This window comes from Dromiciops gliroides, chromosome 3 (genome assembly GCF_019393635.1).
Source record: "Dromiciops gliroides isolate mDroGli1 chromosome 3, mDroGli1.pri, whole genome shotgun sequence".
In the NCBI taxonomy this organism is placed as follows: domain Eukaryota; kingdom Metazoa; phylum Chordata; class Mammalia; order Microbiotheria; family Microbiotheriidae; genus Dromiciops; species Dromiciops gliroides.
In genome coordinates, this window is record NC_057863.1 from 628,400,938 (window position 1) to 628,423,097 (window position 22,160).

Consider the following 22,160-nt stretch of genomic DNA (forward strand, 5'->3'; position numbering starts at 1 on the left):
GGGCCTCTTAGCCTCAGGATCTTTCCAATCCCTTCCCCCCTCCCCCCTTCCCCCTCAGTGCAGGGACCAGGCAGCGCCTCCATAGCTCCTTAGAATATTTCCAGCAAAGCCCATCACATAAACAGGCTCATATTCAACTGCATTCAACAAGGTACATACGGAGCACTTCTACCTCTTGTGGAAGAGGCTGAGAAACAGTGCTTGTTTAAGATTCAAGCTCCACAGCGGTCCATCCTCTCCCATTGATCCAGGACAACCACTGCCAAGGACTTCACAGACAGGATTTCATGTGGTTCCTTAACCCACAGTGACATTGGGGGAGAGGAAGGATAACCTGCACATGGGACAGAGGTGGGAAACAGCGGCCCGGAGAGCCAGAAGCCTTTCTGATGATTTTTCTTTTTACAAAAGTCTGTGATTATAGCTTTAGGTCTGGAAGCACGGAGTCAGTGAGACGCCTTGACCAAGGTCTGAATTCTTCCGACCCGGAAACTAAACACTCTTTCTAAAGCAAATACACACACAACATAAGACATAAAATCCCTTCCCTTCTGAAAAAGACTCTGGAACCCTACTTATCTAGTACATGTTGTTTCCCCCATATAGAATATAAGTTCCCTGAGGGAAGGCACTATTTCATTTGTATCTTCTTCTCTTTCCCAGTAACCAGCCCACTTCAATAGTTAGCATTTATATAGCTCCTTAAGGTTGCAAAGCAGTTCACATATAGGGCCACTAGGTGGCCCATAGTGCACAGAGCACTGGGCCTTGAGTCAGGAAAACTCATCTTTCTGGTTCAAATCTGGCACACTTACTAGCTGTGTGACCCTGGACTAGTCCTTTCCCTTCTCTGGGCCTCAGTTTCCTCCTTTGTAAAATCAGGGAACTAGATGAACTTTGAGGATCCTTTAGCTCTAATCTACGAGCCTATGATTTGGACCCCCAACTCAGCTACTCACCACCCTGTGATTTTGAGTTAACACTGGGGCAGGCCACTGACTCCCCTTGTCGGGGTCTCAGGTTTCCTTTGCTGCAAATGAGAGAGATGGGATCCCTAATATGACTTTTAGGTGTAACATGACACTTTGAGGGCATCTGTGCCTTTAGGTGTGTGTAGGGACCTGGAGGGGGCAGGGTGGTGGTGGTGTGGAGAAGGGAAGTGCCAAGCGTTGGGTTTCAACTTTGATTCTTTTTCTCCTCCTGAAGAATCTGTTCACAGTAAGGGTTATTGCTTTCCTGGTACCAAGGACACCCTCCCTCCCTCCTTCCCAAGTAATCAGGCTTCTTGGATGCCAAATGGTGAAGAAACAACTGACCTAATTATCAAGAATAATTAGCTAAAATAGGATGCTACAAAAATAGCCTGATTGGAGGGTGTCCCATCAGCATAGCGTCAAGAGGATCTCTGTTTCTCCCCATATTGTGGGATCCACCTTCCCACTCCATCTGAAAGCATTCAACCAGCCATTGTCTCATCCCTGCTTTGCCCTAGATGCTAAAGTCCCTTGATCAGGGAAAATAGAGATGAGGAAGGGAGACTAGTGGTCAGTGCCTCCTGAACTTCCTTTCAATCTGATCAGGAAGATCCAACCTTTCACTATAGGAATATGCCTTTGTTCCATAGCTACCTCAGTGTCCAAGGAGGGAGACCACCCCCTCCTCTTCTCTTTCTCTCTCTCTCTCTCTCTCTCTCTCTCTCTCTCTCTCTCTCTCTCTCTCCTCTCTCTCTCTCTCTCTCTCTCTCTCCCTCCCCCCTCCCTTTCCTTCTCTCTCCCCTCTCTCTCTGTCCTTGCTGGACAAATACTGGAAGGCAGAATTAAAGGGTCCCTACATGGTGTGTGAGCTTCCATGCTCACTACTTGGCCATTTGTATTTTACCCAATGAAACATAAAAACAGTTTCTGAGCAAAGAGCCTCGGGTATTTTTTATGAAGCTATAATACTTTCCATTAAAAAAAAGGTGGTGGTGGGGTTAAAATAAAGACTGCAAGCTAAACTGTCTTTTGTTTCACAGGATTTCCTGCCCTAGGAATTCACTGTTTGCTCAGGACATGCAGGCATCGCTCATCTTAATTATGTTGCTGGTCTTCCAAGTAGATGGCAGAGGTATGGGGGTGGGGGGGGTGGTTTTCCACATGTTTTCTGGGGGCCCAGGGGGCAGATGCAGGCAGCAGAAGTACCAGATGTGCTCCCCAGGCATGGGGAAGCATCTGACAAACCTGCTTGGTCTCTGTGTTTCCCCTTAACAGTCCAACAATACCAGGAGATATTCCAAGGGCTCTAGAGGAGGTTTCTAGAAGGTAATGTCATTCTAGCCAAGGGGGGAAGGGAGGGAGACACACAGGTTGGGGGGGGAAAGCTCATTGAGATTCTCTTCCAAATTAATTTAAAACCCATTAGGGCTATTATGGGAAGTTGATAATGACATCTGTAATGGGAAGAAACTGATGAAATAGTGTTCTCCGTTTATCACTTTGCTTCTTCACCCACCAAAGCCTTGTCTGCATGAACCCTGACCAGGCCAGAAGAGCAGCATTGAGAAACCTCAATTCTGCTCCTGTGTCTAGCCCCATGCTGTGATCCTGTGCATGCATCACTCTGGTAGTCAGGGAGGTGACCTGTATGGGTCTCCCAGGATATAGAAATTGTAGATTAGAACCAAAGGGGTCATCTAGAAATAATCTAGTTCAATCCCCTCATTTTGCAGAGGGAAAAATTAAGGCTCAGAGAGGGAAAGCCATTTTCCCAGAATCACATGGATTTGCAAGTCACAGGGCCAGGTCTTCTGTCTTCAAATCCAGGCCTTTTCTCCACAAAAACACACTGCCTCAAATCCCAGAGCCCGGACAAGTTATGGAAGGGTCTGGTTCCTTGCTCTCCAGTAGCAAATGGAAACCTATGATTAAGTGGCAGCATGGGATGGGACAGTTAAAAGATTGTGGGATACCTGCCTGCCTGCCTACTATGTGTTTCTCTTATAACATGGAGGATTAAGCCCTTTCCCCAGCTGGGTGATTATTCAATATACTAGAGACAAATGCAGACTTCAGGCTTAATATCTGATTTGAATGTGAGCCCCTTAGGGGGCAGCTAGGCAGCAGTGGATAAAGCACCAGCCCTGGATTCAGGAGGACCTGAGTTCAAATCTGGCCTCAGACACTTGACACTTACTAGCTGTGGCAAGTACTTTGGCAAGACCCTGGGCAAGTCACTTAACCCTCATTGACCACAAAAACCAAACTAAAACAAACAAAAAGCATGTAATCCCCTTGAGGGCAGAGAGTTTTTTTTTATGTCCTCAAGTGCTTAGCACAGAGTACAAACTCAAGAAGTATATGCTGGGGGTAGCTAGGTGGTACAGTGGATAAAGCACTGGCCCTGGATTCAGGAGGACCTGAGTTCAAATCTGACCTCAGACACTTGACACTTAACTAGCTGTGTGAGCTTGGGCGAGTCACTTAACCCTCATTGCCCTGCCCCCCCCAAAGAAGTATATGCTAAGTGAGTTAATACAAAAAGAAAATAAGCATTTATTAAGCACCTACTATGTGCCAGGGACTGTGCTGATTGCTTTACAAATATTCTCTCATTTGATCCCCACAAAGATACAATAGGTGCTACTATTATTCCCACTTTACATTTGAGGAAACTGAGGCAGATAGAGGTGAAGTAACTTGTTCATGGTCACACAACTTGTTAAGTGCCTGAGGCTGGATTTGAACTCAGTTCTTCCTGACTTGAAGCCTATCACTTTATCCACTGACTGAAAGAATTCAAACCAGGAGTGATAGGGATGATTGAAGAAAAGTTTAATGGCTATACTTGGAGACAGGAAAACCTGGGTGAGGACTCCACCTCAGATACTGACTGGCTGTAAGACCTTGAGCAAGTCACTCTTGACATTTCATTTCAGTTTCCTCATTCATAAAATGGGAATAATAACAGCACCTACTTCATGGGGTTGTTGAGAGGGATTTAATGAGTTGATACTGGTTAAGTATTTTGAACACCTTAAAGCCCTTTAGAAATGTTTGCTTATGGAAAATAGAACAATATATTTCTCTTCTTGTTTTGTTTTGTTTTTGCAGGACAATGAGGGTTAAGTGACTTGCCCAGGGTCACACAGCTAGTAAGTGTCAAGTGTCTGAGACCGGATTTGAACTCAGGTCCTCCTGAATCCAGGGCCGGTGCTTTATCCACTGCGACACCTAGCTGCCCCAGACTCTGTTGCTTATGAGTTATATGACCAAGGACAGGTCCCATTCCCCTCTCTGGGCCTCAGTTTCCCCAGTTTAAATGAGGGGTTGGACTAAATTATTTCTAACTCTACTACTGCTTTATATTCTATAATCCTATGATGTGTGTGTGGTGTGTTGTGGGGGGCTGTAGCCTCTATCCCCATGGCTGGAGTAAATAAGAGAGCCCTCCCTCCATTTACAGAATCTCATGGGATCATAGACCCAGAGCTGCTGAAGAGGCAGCCAGGTGGTGCATTGGATTGAGCTAGCCTGGGAGTTAGAAAGATGGGGGTTCAAATCCTGCCTCATAACTGTGACTCTGGGCAAGTTCCTTAAACACACTAAGCTTCAGTCTCCTTATTTGTAAAATGGAGATTATAACAGCACTTACCTCATAGGGTTATGAGGATCAAAGGAGATTGTTAAGTGCTTTTCTTATAAAGTACTATACAAATGCTAGTTATTATTATCATTAATCCCTGAGGTCACATCAGTAATAAGTATCAAAAGTGGGATTTGAACCCAGGTCCTCTTACTCTTTCCACTGAACCACTAAATCCCCTCCAGTAGTAGGGAGATAGTATGTCTTCATCAGTTTTATAAACTCTTGGTGCTAGATCTATTTACCTTCCCCTCCTCAGATGGAAGAAAAGGCAAGATTAGTGGGGACAATCCAATAAACTCAGGCTTCCACAGAGCGGGGGCCAAATATAGAAAGGTGGGCATTAAAGTGTGGGGAGGGAGCCCTCTGGCACTTCATGTTGATTTAGAAAACCACATGTGTAACATTATCGATGCTCTATTTATACTTTTATTTTTGTCAAATATTTCTCTATACCACTTAATTTTGGCTGGTCCATATTTCTTTCACAATTAGGATAACAGAATTTTCAAGTTTGGGAGGGACCCTATCAGCCATCCAGTTTAACCTGAACCTGGCCAAGGATCCGCTCTGCTTTATTCCTGACAAGGAGACATCCACCACCCATGGAGGCAGACCCACCCCACTTGGGCCAGCACATGGAATCTTTCCTGATAGCAAGCATAAATTTATCTCTGCATTTTCTACATGTGTGGTTCCTGGTTCTTTTGTCTGGGGCTAAGAAGAAATCTACATTTTAGCTAAAAAGCCATGACTAAAACACTTCATTGAATTTCCTACCTCCATACATTTGCTCACATTATTTTCCATTCCTGGAAAGTACTACCTCTTCTCCTCCATTTCTTCTCACAGAATCCTGGTAACTCCCTCCCCCACTGTAGTCTCATCATTTATTTATTTATTTATTTATTTATGATAATTTATTAATCACTATTATAAAAAATTTCATAATGATAATCATAAAAATACAAATACATTAAATAATAATTAAATTACATAATACTTATTGATAACTTGTGGTAATAAATAATTATTATGACTAGCTACTTTACCCAGATGTTTCAAATGCTGGCAGCACACCCTCTAAATTTTGGCACCCTGAGTTAAAGCCCATGCATCCTGACTTAGTTATGGCTCAAACTACAAGATTACTCCTCTGACGGTATATACTAGAGCAGACAGCATTGGCTGTGATTCCTTTTACCTCCAGAGTGTCTATTGATGATAAGTGGATTGATATATAGGGCAGAAAAATAATGTTTTCTTGAGAAAATAACATTGAAGCCAACAGACTAGCAGCCCAGAGCCATGAATTGGCATGATAGTGTCATACCTAGACCTGGGTTAGGACTGTGAATGTCAGAGTATTAAGCCTCCCCCTTCTGCATCATTTTCCCTATTCGAGACCACCATGTTTCTATCTTCCCCAACACAAAGGTACTGAACTATTCATTCTCTCCCTAAAAACAAGGTGTTAATAATGATGTTCTATAATGATAGTGATGATGGCAGCATCAATAATAATGATTATTTACAAAGTATTTTAATGTCTCCAAAGCACTTCAAAACCATTGTTTCACTCTATCCTTTCTCAGGGAAGGATGTAGATAAACTCTCCTCCAGGCAGCCAGGAGACATAATGCTAGACTTGAAGTAGGGAAAAATTGAGTTCAAATACACTTCAGATGCTTACTAGCTCTGTGACCCTTGAGTCATAAGTCACTTAACCTCTTTCTCAGTTGCTTCATTTGTAAAATGGGGCTAATATTAGTGCATACCTCTGGGCAAGTCAACTTCTCTCAACTTGGATTTTTTCATCTTCAAAATGAAGACAATAATAGCTCCTACCTTCCAAGATTGTTGTGAAGGAACAATGGGATACTATATGTACCATACTTGCAACCTTTGTAGGGCCATAGAAATATTTAGTTATTCATCTACTCTGAAGGGTAATGGGTCATAAAGGTAAAGATGACACACCGTCCATGGGGTATTTGTAGTTTATCAGAGCAAAAAATGGATGATTCTCTTCAGACATCAGCAATCATAGAGGAGAGTATTTTCACTGGGGGAGGGAAAGGGCTGGCTGGAGACTTTCCAGTGCCCTTGAACTACACTCTTCCCCTAACTTGAAAGGATGGTTCTATGCTGTCCACAAGTAAAATTCCAAGTTCAGTCAAGCCTTTAGGAGGAGAAGATATTAATTGTAAATATATTTCAGGAGGTCCATGAACTTGGATGGGGAAAGAATTACATATTTATTTTCACTAACCAATGAAATGCCTTCAATTTCTCTAAAAAGACTCCTCTGAGAAGGCTTCCATAGGCTTCATCAGACAGCCAAAGGATTCATCCATCTCTCTCTCTCTCTCTCCTCTCTCCTCTCTCTTCCTCATACACACACACACACACATGAATGCACACATGCGCACACAACATAATTTCACACACAAAGTCACTGTCTAGGATCAACCAATTATGAGTCGTGGTGGGTGAAGTTAGAAGCAGAACCTTGGAGACAAGACAGAAAGTAGTGTTTCTGAGCCCTGTAGTCATAAAATGAATCTAACAAGTTAACTCAAGGAGACCAACCAAAGAACTGGAAACCAACAGGCTGAGTAGGCGTCAGGCAGGCCCAGGCATGGGGTAGATGGTCACTTCCTCAGGCAGACTTGCAGGTCTGAAAACAGCAATTTAAAACCACAGCTCAGCCTAGGGGGCAAAGCTACATTTCCACATTCATTATCTCCATGAATTTTGGCAATTTGCAGAAAGCAAAGTCTTCCCTTACTCCTTCCACTTGCTTTAGTTTTTCTATTTGTGTGTGTGTTTGAGAGAGGGAGAATGGAGTCAAGAAAAAAAAAAGGAGGAAAGAAGAGGGGAGGAGGGAGACAGGAAGATGCGGTTCTAAGCGAGCTGTTTAATGGCCAGCAATTTCAGGAGGTACATGCAGCCACTATCACATCTATTCCGGACCGTTTTATAATAACAAGGCAGTTTTCCTCAAAATAACCAGAGACTGTATCTCCTGGGCAAACAGTAACACTGAAAACATTTGTTAGGCGGAAACTGCTGGACTTGCTTGGGGAGGAAATGACCAGGCAGATGAAATAAGCATGTTTGCTCTGATTTTATTTGGTTCAGCAGCGTTCATCTTGCCATCCACAACCTCCTTCCTCTTATCTGGCTGAGTACCACTGAGGAGAGCATCTCCTGGAAGTGGATGGTGCCTCCCTTAAAATCAGCAGCCCCTCCAGTGACCATGCACTTCCCTTCTGCTCCACCTGACATCCAGGGCTCGGAGACTGAGGTCAAGATGAAGGCCCTGGTTCTTATGGCAAGGTGTTTTCTTTCTGGGGGAGAGATGAAAAAATATTTGCAAGCATACTCACAGATGCACACACGTGCACATTGATCACTGGAGGCATCTCTCATCATAAAAAAGCAGTGCAGCCCAGGAGAAAGAGTCAGTCAGAAGCTGTTGTCCAGTTATTTCAATTGTTTGACTCTTTGTGACCCCATTTGGGGTTTTCCTGAAAAAGTTAATGGAGTGGTTTGCTATTTCTTTCTCTAGCTCATTTGGCAGGTGAGGAAACTGAGGCAAACAGGGTCACATGGTAAGTGTCTGAGACCAGATTTGAGCTCAGGAAGATGAATCTTCCTGACTTCAGGCCCAGTACTCTATTCACTGCACCACCTAGATGCCCACTTAGAGTTAGAACACATGGGTTTAAATCTTGTCTCTATCACTTATTAACTGTGTGTCTTTGGGAGATTATTTTCTTTTCTCTGGGCCTCAGTTTCCTTCTCTGTTGAAAGAGGGGAGTGGACTAGATGATGCAACACTAAGGTTCTAGCCAGCTTTTAATTGATGGTCTTATGAAGTCACCCTGTAGGACTAGAGGGTCCCAGGGTGGTATTCTTGTCACAAAAGGAAATTCAATTAATCTGGCATCACCTGTGCTTGATGAAGCTAGGCTGACTCTTTGAAATCACTGTTTTCCATTATAGGTGTTCAACAACTATCTCTTGAATGATTCACTCTAGAATCTTCCTAGTAATTGAAGTCAGGTCATTTGGTACCTGAATTTGATCCAGTAAGTTAATACATATTTATTAAACACCTATTAGGTACCAGGCATTGTGCTAAGCACTGATGATACAAAGAAAGGCAAAGACAGTCCCTGCCTTCAAGGAGCTCAGAGGGGCTGTTACCATAAGAGTGAAATGAGGACAAGAGAAGCTTAGGCTTTCAGAAAGGACTAATAAGATAAACTGTGTCATGTGCTTTATAAAGGTCAACTCTTAATACCAGAATAGCTTTTGACAGTTTAGCAAACCAAAGCACATACAGGAGAAGTAACCCATAGTCTTAAAGTCTTATATGTAACAGATCCAGGATTTGAACCAATCTCTTGACTGTACATTCAGTGCCCTCCCCACTCTATCACTCTGCCTTTCCCCATTGGCCATAGAGCTCCTGGTAGCTACCCCAGGACATGTAGTAGGGCCTGATGTTGTACTTTGTATCCTCTGAAGGTCTCCCATTTCTCTTGAGATACAACACAGCATGGTGGCTGGAAGGAAGGCCTTGGAATTCAAAAGACTGGACACATCCTAGCTGTAAGACCATAGAGAAGTCAAGTAACCTTTTAGTGTCTGTTTCCCAGGTGACTCTCAGGTACTGATCTGTAGCAGTGGAGGGATTTTCCATCCATAGAGTATGCCAAGCTAATGATATTACAGGTTCCAAATAACCAGGTCCCAAGAGCCCAACAATTATCAAATGGAGAGAGCTGCCCCAAACTAGTGTTTCCTAAACCTTGCCTTGTGCTTCCAAGGAAACCCTTCCCTAAGCAATTTGGAGAGCAAATGTGGAAGGGAAATTGCTAGGGAGATTCAAATAAGTGGTGTCCAATCTGTTAGGAAGCCTGGAAAGTACATATATATGTATGTTTACATGTATGTTTTCCTGATTTCTAAATGTATGTGTGATGCTGGGAGGTGTGGTCATGTGTGTATATGCGTGTATATGTGTATATGTGTGAGCTCCTGAGAAAAGAAAGAGAAAGAATTATGCATTTATAGCCTCAGAATAATACACTCATACACACACATATATGTGTGCACAAGTATAGCTTTGATTGACTCTGGAAGAGTGGAATTGCATGCTTAGATATGTGAGTTTGTAGGCATGTATTTGCGTACAGGGATAGGCCATGAAAAATATAGAAGAAAGAAAGACAGGTTTACCTGATACCTTTCTGCATTTTAAGAAGGGGAAAAGGGGGAAAGGCTGGGGGGAAGGAGAAAGATCATGTCCCAGGACACTGAATGTGAAAGTAATGATTTGAGATGATGATGGAGGAAGAAGAAGAGGAGGAATAAGGAAAAAAGGAAGGGGAAGAGGCTACATCACCACGGTGCCTTAGAGTGGCTTGAATTTGGAGTCAGGAGATATGGGTTCAAATTTTGCCTCTGACTCTAGTTGAAGTTCCACTGGCTAAGTTTTTCTCCTTCTCTGTGCTTCAGTTTCTTTGTACCTACCTATCGTTTAAAGAATGATTTACATTTACAGAGTCAGTGTGGCCAAGTGGCTACAGACATGGCCTTAGTATCAAGAAGTACTGGGTTTAAGTTCTGTCCCTGACACATCCTGGCTATTTGACCTTGGGCAATGGCTTAGTTCTCTAGGCAACTTGCTACACTAAAGGCCGCAAAGGTGTCCACCTGCTTTGAGAGAGACAGTTCCTTTATCTGAGAGTTTCCTAATAACAATAATAATGGCTAGCATTTATATGGTGCTTGAAGACTTACAAACCACTTACTAAATATTAGCTCATTTTATCTTCACAACAAACCTGGGAGGTAGGTGTTATTATAATCCCCATTTTACAGATGAGAAAAGTGAAGCTGAGAGAAATTTGGTCATTTTCTGAGGGTCACATATCTAGCAAATGCTTGAGACAGGATTTGAACTCAGGTCATTATCCATCCATCCATCCATCTGTCTATCTACCCATCCATTTATCTATCTGTCAATCTAGCCTTTATTTATCTATCCATCCATACTTCTATCTATCTATCCATCCACCCACCCACCCACCCATCCATCTACCCACCCATCTATCTATCTATCTATCTATCTATCTATCTATCTATCTATCTATCTATCTATCTATCTATCTATTATTCTTTCTATCTACTTATCTATCCATCCTGACCTCAGTATAATTGTATAGAGATGTTCAGAGAAGTTACTTATGCTTATCAGAAATATAATTTGAACCCAGAGCTTCTTTATTCCAAGTCCAGCCTTCCAGCACCCATGGCATACTGACTCTCTGAAGGTGAATGGGGGAGAGCTATGGTAAATATTTTGTAGGACTGTTAAGATGAAATGGAAAAGAATTGCAGAGCTCTTTTCAAACCTTTAAGTGTTATGTAAATATCAGCTAATACCATTATTATTTTGTGAGGGGGTTCATAGTGTAGTGGAAGGCATATTGGCCTTGCAGTTAGGGAACCATATACAAAGATTGCTTTTGCTATTATCTTGCTATGTAAGCTTAGGGAGAGGGAGAGGGAGAGGGAGAGGGAGGGAGGGAGGGAGGAGAGAGAGAGAGAGAGAGAGAGAGAGAGAGAGAGAGAGAGAGAGAGAGAGAGAGAGAGAAGGAAATAAGTATTTATATAGTGCCCACTATGTGCCAGACACTGTATTAATTGCTTTTTAAAACATTATCTCATTTGGCCCTCAAAACAACCATGTGAGAAGATACTATTATTATCTTCATTTCACAGTTGAGTAAATGGAGACAGAAAGCAAGCTGACTTACCCATGGTTGTACAGCTAGTAAATATCTGAAGCTGGATTTGAATTCAGGTCTATCCTGACTCCATGTCCAGTTATCTGTCTGCCATGCTGCCAGCTGCCTCTAAAATCAAACAAGTTATTTCAACCCTCTGGGCTTTCCTCCCATATGTAATATGGGGAAAGCATGGGCATCTAGGTAACTTAGTGGACAGAGTCCTGGACTTAGAATCAGGAAAATCTCAATTTGAATCTTTCTTTAGACAGTTATTGGCTCTCTCATCCCTAGCAAGTCATTTAATATAAGACTTAATTTCCTCATCTGTAAAATGGGAATGATATTAGCACATACCTCCCAGTGTTGTTGTGAGGATCATATGAATTAATATCTGTGTTAAGTGTTTTACTATTAACAATAATAATTATAATTCTATGGAAGTGAACTAGAATGATTCAGAGGTCCTTTCCATTTCCTGATCCTATGTGTGACTTTCAGCAAGATACTTTAAGTCCCTGGGCTATGTTTCTCCTTTAAATTAAGGGGGTTGGACTCACTGACCTCTGAGGTCCCTTTCAAGTAATTGTAAAGCTACAATTCTGTGACTTTGTCAATGCTGTATTTATTCCCTTGCCATCCCGAATACTCTTCTGTGATGGGCTCTAGCATGTCAATGTCCTTCTTAAAATATGGAGCCCAGAATTCAACTCAATGCTATAGGTGGCATCTAATGATATTGTAGGACTCATGTAAGGAAAGGGGTCTGTCTTCATGTGCACATGAAGGAATAAGGCTAGGTGAAACCAGGTGGCCAGCTAGTGTATCTAGGGGTCAGGATCCATGTTCTTCCTACCCTCACTGGGAGAGCAGAAAAAGTAGCCATCCCCTCATATACCTCTCCTGACACCTGACTTTTTGAAGGAGCTACAAACACATCAGACACCAGTAACTCAATGCTCTGTTCCCTGGGACTTGGTCAAGAGGGTCCTAATAATAATGAAAATCATAAATACAGCACTTGTCAAGTCTCGAATTTACATAGCACTTTAAAATTTGTCATTTCTTTAATATCCATTATTTCAGCTGAGATTGCAACAATTTTGAGAGGTAGGGACTCCAAGCTTCATTGCCTCCCATTTTTTTAAAGCAGAAACTGAGGCTCAGAGATATAAGATGACTTGCTCAAGGTCACACAACAAGAAAGTGTCAGATGTCAGCTTCAAACCCAGGTCTTTCTGACTACAACTCCATTGCTCTAACCAATATGCCACCTGCATATTTTCATGATAGATCCAAGGAGTCAAGTAGAAAGGACAATTGTTTTGGAGTCAGAAGACCTGCACTTACATCCCAGCCCTGGCATTCATATGAGCTTGGGCAAGTCACTTCCCTTTTTGGGCCTCAGTTTCCTCATTTGTAAAATGAAGGAGTTGAAGTAATGGATCTCTGGGATCACTCTCAATCTTACATCCTATGATCTGGTCAACCTTCCCAGCTCTAAATGCTCCACTGTAAGTTTCCTATGCTCTTAGCATCACTCACAGGGGTAACTGAGTAACTGTTGCCCTCAGGCCACATCTGCTCCCACCCCCTTTGTTCTGGGGAAAATTATTTGGTTCCTAATTCTCTTCTATGTGTGTATCCTAATAAAATATTTATCTGCATCAGGGAGAGAGCATGGCAGTGCCCTCCACCAAGAACAAGATGACTTTGAAACTTTATGTATCAAATAAACTCAGCCTCATTTTCCTTCCAGAACCCTTACTTAGTCCAGTGGCTTTGCAATGCTTACAAAGCATCAGAGCTGGAAGAGACCTTAGTTGTCATCTGGGCTAATCCTTATCCCTCCCTCCCCCATTTTAAAGATGAGAAAACTGAGACTAAGGAAGGGTCAAGTGCTTTGCCCAAGGCCACAGAGCTAGTAGAGCAGAGAGGAATGTAGGCTGTCTTGACACCAAATCCAGTGCTGTTTCCAACATGCTGTTGTTTCAGGATTCTGATAGGTTGAGCCCCAGATGCTGTAATGCCTAAGCATCACTCCTTGGCCTGGGTTCCTGAAGGTGAAAACAGCAAGAATCTTTGGCTCTCCTGCAAACCATTTGGTTCCCCAGAAGTCATCTTGCTCAGTCAACCAATCAATTAACAAGCATTTATTAAGCTCCTACTATTTTATAGACATTATTTTAGGTGCTTGGGAAACGGACTGTAATGAAACATTTCTGCTCTCAATAGATTTATATTCTCCTGCTTAAGAAACATTTTTTTTTTATTCAGTAGAATGTAAACTTCTTGAGAACAGGGACTACTTTTGTTTTATCTTTTTACCATCAGTACCTTGGACAGTGCCTGACACTACTAGTAAGAGCTGAAGAAATGCTTGTGCAGAATTGAAGCTTTCACAATGGAGTCTTAAGGACCAACTATCCAGTCCAAACCCCTCAAATTTACACATATGGAGCAAGAGACTCAAAGACAATTTAACACTCACCTCCCAGGATTGTTATGAGGATCAAATTAGATAATGATTCTAAAGTGTTTAGCACAGTGCCTCACACATAGTAAGCACCATATAAATATTTATTATTATTATAATACTTACAATAAGTAGTAGTAGTAGTAGTAGTGAGGGTGGGGGTGGGGGGGTCCAAGGTCACATAGCTTACATAAGTTATAGAGGGCAAATTTGAACACAAGTCATCTGGATCTCACCCTGACACCCTTTGCACAGACCCATAATATCACTTGTTGCATTGAACTGAATTTAATTGAGTTGAATGGCCCAGGAAGAATGGCTGGATTTCTAGCTCATGTATCTTCATGCCAATAAATTATTCCCCTGAAGCCCTCTGGGAGATTTTTAAGAAATCTAGTTTGAATATGAGAGGTGTATCATGCCTTGGATACCATTGCAGTTACGAGGCCATTTTTTTCCATTTCCCCCCAAAATGAATTCTCATTTACTAGGCAGCCTTCTTATAATCTAAGGTGTCAGAGACAAATGCCTGCCAATTTCCACCATGGCCATCATCTCCCAACTATTTAATATCCTAGAAATGAACCTGGCCATGTGGTCATCACTGATGGGTAGTAATTAGCCTATTAGCAAATAGCAGCATTAGACTCTCTCTTCCTAGATGTTTTCTTCTGCATAGGTTTTCATGACACTGCTTTCTTCTGCAGTGAGAGAGTAGATACTTCTCCTTTTACCTATGGGACCACTCTTTCTCAGTTTTTTTTGCTAGAACTTTATCCATGTCATATACACCTTCTGTGGGTATTCACCAAGGATTTGTCTTGGTCCCTCATATTTTTTCTATACTATTGCCCTTGGTGAATTTCATCAGTTCCCATGGATTCAATTATTAGCTTGATGCAGGTTATCTCAGATCTATTTGTCTTGTACTAGCCCCTCTTTTGAGCTCCTGACCTTATTACAAGTTGCCCTAATGGACATTTCAAACCAGATATCCCATAGGAATATTAAACTCAAAAGGTCTACTAGGCCCTACTATCTGCCTTGAACCCCTAAATCTTGCTATTCATCCAGCTCCTGAACCTTAAGGACTTCTAGATCTTTACATCTACCCTGAAGCTGAACTTCCTTTAAAGTATTTCCTTCCCCAATTAGAGGGAAAGACTAAAAGCATAGACTTCCTTTTATCCCAGCACTTCTTCCCTCCTTCCCTCCCTCCCTCCCTCCCTTACTTCCTCCCTCCCTCCCTCCTTTCTTTCTTTCTTTCCTTCCTTCCTTCCTTCCTTCCTTCCTTCCTTCCTTCCTTCCTTCCTTCCTTCCTTCCTTCCTTCCTTCCTTCCTTCCTTCCTTCCTTCCTTCCTTCCTTCCTTCCTTCCCTCCTTCCTTCCCTCCCTCCTTCCTTTTCTAAAACTGAACTCATTATTTTTACCCCAAATCTACTCCTTTTCTAAAAGTCTAAATTACCCTTGGAGGACAGCCCCACATTCCCAATTACCAGTCTCACAGGCTCGATATCACATTCACCTCTTTCTTCGGTATTCACCACTAATTGACAAATCTCATCATTTCTGTCTCCACAACATCTCTCATATACTTCCCACCTTTTACATTTACACACACCACCCTAGTTCAGATCTTCATCACCTATTCTCTGAATCATAATATTCTCCAAATATTTCAATAGCCCCCCTAACTGGTCTCCTTGCCTTAAATGTCTTCCCACTCCAAGTCATCCATTCTACACAGCTGCAGTGATTTTCCTAAATCACAGATTTTGACTATTGTCACCTCCCTGTTCAATAAAACTCCAGTGGCTCCCTATTATTTCTGGAACAAATAACAAATCATTTGTTTGGCATATAAAGCACTTCACAATTGTTCCTTTCCTATTATTCCTGTATTCTTACATTTTGCTCCCCTTCCATGCATGCTGTGGTCCAGCCAGATTGGCTTATTTGCTATTTCTCACAGAGGGTGCTCCATCTCTAATCTCTGTGATAGTTGGACTGCCTGTGTTTCCATGCCTGCGCGCTCTTCCTCTTCACCCCTGCCTCTTGGAATTTCTGTCTTTCTTGAGGATCAGCTCAAATACCTTCTTCTGCAGGAGACCTCTGCCAGTTTTATTCTGGTGCCTTCTCCTCTAAGGTTACCTTGTTTCTGCCCTGTATGTATCTTTTCTATAACTAGACAAGTATATATTATCTCCTCTATAGATTGTAAGTTCCTTGAGGTAGAAGCCTGTTTTCTCTTTTTCCTTGTCTCCTCAGGCTAGGTACCCAGTGCTTGGCACATAGTAAGCACTTAACAAATACATGTTGATTGATTGATCACTGCTTCTATTGTGTTCTGAACAAGAGAGGAAAACAAATGGGACAATTCTTGTAGCCTTGCTCATTTGTCTCCTAATCCACAAGCTGCTGGGAGTGGTGGGTGTACATGTGTTGAGTTAGGGTTGGTGGTGGGTGAAATGGGCATGCTACAACTCTTCCCCTACCACAACTGATTAGGGCAAAATGAAGGGACCTCAAACTAGCTAACAAGAAGTTGAATCCTATGATGTTGGCCTTTGGGAAAATTTTGCCTTCCAAGACAGCTGGTAGGGAACAAATCCAGAGAACTATGAGTCACCGAAGCAGGAGGAATTAGAGCATCCAAACAGCAGCAGAGGGGGCATCCTGCTTCTCCACCTCCTCCCAGGCTGAGATATTCAACTAGAAGGGGAAAGATATCCTAGAAAGCAATTTGGAATGGTGCCCCCAAAGTTACTAGTGTGTGCATACCCTTTGACCTAGTCCTACCATTCCTAAACTAACAACAATGATGATGATGATAGCCAAGGTCTATATGCCAAAGAGACCAAAGGAAGAGGAAAAAGGACCCATATATATATATATTTCTAGTAGCTCTTTTTGTGGTGGTAAAATACTAAAAACTAAGGAAGGTGCCAGAAATCATTGGATTGTGAGCTTCTTAAAGGCAGGACTGTCTTTTGCCTTTCATGTATTGCCAGTATTTAGTACAATGTCTGGTATATAGTAGACATGATTATTAATACATGTTTTTTGACTGAATGAAATGAGTGAACAAAATATAAATATAGGAAAATGCATATGAATGTAATAAAATACTATTGTACTAAGACATGATGAAAGGGATGGTTTCAGAGGAACCTGGGAAGAATTTATATGAACTGATACAGAGAGAAGTGAGCTACACCAGTGGAACAATTTATACAGTGATAACAATATTGTAAAGAAAAACAAATTTGAATGACTTATGAGCTCTGATCAGCACAATGACCAATCATAATTCCCAAGGACCATTCGACCCAACTCCTGACAGAAAGGTCATGCAGAATGAGATACACAATTTTGGACATGGCTATTATGATAATTTGCTTTGTTTGATTATGCATATTTGCAATAAGAATTTTTTCTTTTTCTTCATATGTGTGGAGGAGGAAAGGATGGAAGAATTAAAACTAAATGTTTGATAACTTGAGAAAAAAGAAGGGAGAATCAGAGTGAGGTGGGGCTCAAGTGATGAGAGAGTTAGAGGTATTCATTCAGTATAGTTTGGAAGTCACAACAATGCAAACCTACCTCAGGAAAGCAAGTCTGATGGAATTAGAAACCCGAGGAAGCCAGTGAAGTGAAAAGAGCCATTAAAAGCCACAAGAGTGTGAGTATTAGTAAGAAGGAAACATAATTTAACTGGAATAAAATGCAGGCCACTAGAAAGAGGGGGACCTGGCAATCAGAAGTTGGGAATTGGGTGTGTATGTGTGAAAATATGCTAAAACTTGAGGGGGAAAGGAAATTTAGGGGTAATGGGGAGAGAAGGAAGACATGCCAACAAGGAATCTAGAATGTCTCTGACCAAGTAGAGCAGGGAATGGAATCAGGCAAAAAAACCCACAAAAAACAAAAACAAATACACCAACCAACAGTCAAATTTTGATTGATTGTAAGTGGGAAAGAAAGTTGGAGATAATAGACCCATGAGTAAGGAAGGGAACCGATAAGAAAAAGGATCTGAGATTTCCAGGTAGAAGGAACCTTAAGGAGACATCTAGTCCAATCTTCTCATTTTAGCTGTGCTAGGATTAAGCCCAAGTCTGGTCCCATGGCTTGAAATCTATCATTCTTTCCACATTCCACTGAGTTCAATCTGTAAAGTGAGGAGATTGGTCTAGATGACCTCTACGGTATCTATGATCCCATTATATAACAAGGTGATGATCTCAGGTCCCTTCTACCTCCAAAGCTAGGATCCTATGGCCTCTGAAATTCAATTCAATTGAATTCAATGAGTACCTACCATGCATAAGGTGAGAGTCACCATGGTGCAGCAAATAAAAATCAATCACGATACCAGGAAGACCTAGGTTCAAGTTCTGGCTGAGCTAGCTATGTGACCCTGGGGAAGTAATTTCCCTTCTCACTGTTCCAGGCAGCTCTTTGATTCTAACTTATAGAAAAGGGGCCAACTTGCATTGGTATAGAGAGCTTCCTTCCCTGGGAGTTCTCTATCCCAACAAAATCAAGGTCTAATCATTGTCTTTTATGTACAAGGCACAGTGCTAGGGGCTGGAAAGAAAGAGACCAAAACAAGAGTGTCATGGTATCATTGGGATCATACATTTTGAGCTGAAAGGGGTCTGAGAGGTCATCAATTTTAACCCTGTCAATTTACATCTATGGCCTAGAGAAATCACATGACTTGCTAAAGGTCACTCAAGCAATGGATGAAAGGGTTAAGATTTGTATCGAGGTCCTCTGACTAAATTCTAGCACTCTTTCCATCATACCATTCAGTCCCTACCCTCCAGGGGCTTACAGTCTAATGGAATAGTATGACATGCAAATAGATAAGTAAATGAAAAGTGTACACACACATGTAGATAGATAGATAGGTAGATAGATAGATAGATAGTAATTTAAAGTAATTTCAAAAGAGAATGCTGAGGCAACTAGGTGGCACAGTTGATAAAGCACCAGCCTGGATTCAGGAATCTGAGTTCAAAATCCGGCCTCAGACACTTGACACTTACTAGCTGTGTGAACCTGGGCAAGTCACTTAACCCCTACTGCCCCGCAAAAAAAAAAAAAAAGAAAAAAAAATGCTAATAATTGGGTGGTTGGGGGAGGAAGAGACTCTGGAAATGTCTCACACAGGTAGTAAAACCTAAGTTGTACTTTAAGAGAAGCCAGGGATTTTCTGAGATATATAAGAAGGGAAAAACACAAGGGACAATCTATGCAAGGAAACTGAGGCAGGAGACAGAATGTTCTACACAGAGAATAGGCCAATGTTAATGGAATGGAAAATCGTGAAGGGGAGTTACTAATTCTGAAAAGGCAAATGGGAGCCTGTCATCTTGCCTGATCACCCTCATCAACATATACTTGAAATTGCTTTGTACTGTTTTTCGTTTATTTTTGATATACTTCTCTATATACATGCTTTATTTCCCCTAGTAAAGTGTAAAACACTTCTTCAATACCAATATGGTCCTGGGGTTGGCAGAAACATGTGGAATTGTGGCACTCAAAATTATTGGGGATTTTTGGAGGGGCTTTTAAACTTATTTTTCTTCCCAGAAATAGCCTTTAAAAAAACCTAATCGGCAGAAATATTAGCAGGAAATCTGATGCTAAAGGCAAGGTAAGCTGCATTCATTTCAACTAATAAAACAGACAGAGTTTTAACATTATTTAATGGATTTGAAATCAATTGTTTCAATTGTAAATATGCTAGAATGTGGAATTGCATATAGAGCTGGTTTGGTAACTCAGCACTTTTAAGTGAAAGATAAACTGAGACTGTGCTAGTCTCCTTAGCCTACTGCCTTACAGATTTACAAACTGAGGTTTGGCAGAAAACTCAGGCGTTGACAGAAACATGTGGAATTGTGATCTAGATGGAGATACAAACCTTCCATTTGCAGCAACAGAAAACAACAACAAAAAAAGTCCTTCTTGGAAGAGCCAGAGACCCATCTTTTCCTATGAAAACACACATACATGCACATACAGAGAACCTTTCAGGGAGAAATCAGATGAGCAGTTAGAAAGTCAGGTAATAAATACAATTCCAACTGCAAAGGTAGAAGGATTATGGGTGACTGAGGATAAGGGATACCCTGGGTGCTGACAAAATGGCACCTACCTATGAATCAGCATGTCTTTGGACAGTTATAGACATTATTAGCTAATGAACTTGCTGAACTAACGACAATATGTTCGGGAACTCTGGGGAATTGAATGGCACCAGGGAGGATAGAGGCTTTGTGGGGGTTGGTAGAGGCAATGGAGTGTGGAAGCTGTGTGATGGCTATATCTAAGTGTCAGGGACTGAGTTCTATCCCTGGGAATTGTAGAAATAGCTCAGCTCTGAAATCTGCTCCCCCTCCCCATCCCCCTAAGCTGGGCTAAGCCTTGGATTTCACACTAGAATGGTTCTGGTTTGTGGGGAGTTATTCCAGGACACCTTCCCTGGAGCTATTCTGTTGTAATTCATTTCTCTTGTTTGATCTCTGAGTGCCAGAATAACACTGATTGGCTCTGTCTTTCCATCTGTCCAGCTTCTCTCAACCTCCTCCTTCCCCACCCCACCCCCACCTCCAATTCCAGATCAATAGAATTCACTAAGGGGCAGGGACCATGTCTATGGTGAGTCAACCCAGGGCAACTGGGAATCAATTAGATAAACAACCATTTATTAATCACCTACTATGTGTCAGGAACAGTTCCAGGCAGTGGAGATAGAAAACTAAAAAAAATAATTAGCCCCTACCTTTGATGAGTTTTCAATCTATGGGGAGTAGTGGTGGGTGGAAATATGTGCATATGGCTTAGTGAATAGGTCACTGTGTACCTTAGAGTCAGAAGACTTGGGTTCAAATCCTGCCTCTTACACTTAGCAGCTTTAAGTAACACTAAGTCACTCAATTACCTTTTGCCAAGTTTCCCTTATCTATAAAATGTTAGGGGTGGGATTTAATAGCCTCTAAGGTTCCTTCCAGCTCTAAATCTCTGCTCCTATAGAAGAATCTTATCTTCTGAAAAATGGGGATAATAATAGCACCTATTTCACAGGGTTGCCATAAGGATTAAGTGAGATACCATATGCAAGCATTTGTAAAACTTTAAGGCACCATATTAATGCTAGCTATTAGTAATACAAATAATATATACAAAGTAAAGAGGATGTAATTTGGTGGGGAAGGCTTTCATGGTTGGAGAAGGCTTTGGGAAGCAAGTGGCATATGAACCGAAAGGGAACCCCTCTGGCCCCAAACACAGCTATATCTCAAGTCAAGCTCATGGATAGGGAGGTCCAAATAAAGTCATGGGGGTGGAGAGGGGAAAGTTGAGAGTATGAGTCAGGGGCTGGGTCTCAAAAAGCAGCAACAGATCCAAGGATGGTCTTTTATAGAGAAACCAACACAAGTGACAGAGACCAGAGGGCACACGTAAATTATCTCAGTTGTCTGGCACGCATTCGAGTGAGCACATGTGTGTGCACACACACACACACACATACACACACAAACATACAGAGTCACCTCTGTCAATGTTCCACTGAACATGGAGATGGAAGGAATCCTGCCGACCAACAAGAAGAGATGCTGCATTTGGGGACTAGCCCTCTATCCCAAACAATCTAGGATGCACACAGTCCTACTGAAGGTCTTGCTCTCTGTTCAAAACAATACTGAATATTTATAGGCACAACCAGGCACCAACCCATCCCTTCATTACCCAAACAAGAATATGCATAGATGCTCCCAGGATGCAGCCCTCCATCTCAAACACAATAGAATGTAGACATGTGTCCAGAACCCAGACATCCTTCACAAGCAATCTAGGACATGTGTAGATGCCCAGGGTACCACTTCCCATCTTGAAAAATCTTGGCCATGTACAGATACTCTCAGGCCCAATCTTTTTATCTTAAAGTAGGACAGTAGAGATTTTCCCAAATTCTCTCTCTAGCCCAAACATTCTATAAACTGTACACACATGTCCCCAGGAAAGTCCTTCATTCCAAACTGTTTGGAATATGTATAGACACACCCAGAGCCAAATTCTTCCCCCACTCCCTCCCCCCCCCCCAATTTCAAACAATATTAGATATGTAGACATATCCAGACACTATTGTGGCATCACAGAGGAAGACACTTAGATTCTCCCAGTGGCCAGCCCTCTATCACCAACAATCTAGGATGTGCATAGACATGCCCAAGATATAGT

General features: G+C 41.9%; 1 protein-coding gene across 13 annotated transcripts in view; it reads right to left on the minus strand.

The window, feature by feature from the left end:
* CAMTA1 (calmodulin binding transcription activator 1) overlaps positions 1-22,160 on the minus strand; it is a 1,311,517-nt gene that overhangs the window by 431,073 nt on the left and 858,284 nt on the right. The window lies entirely within an intron of this gene.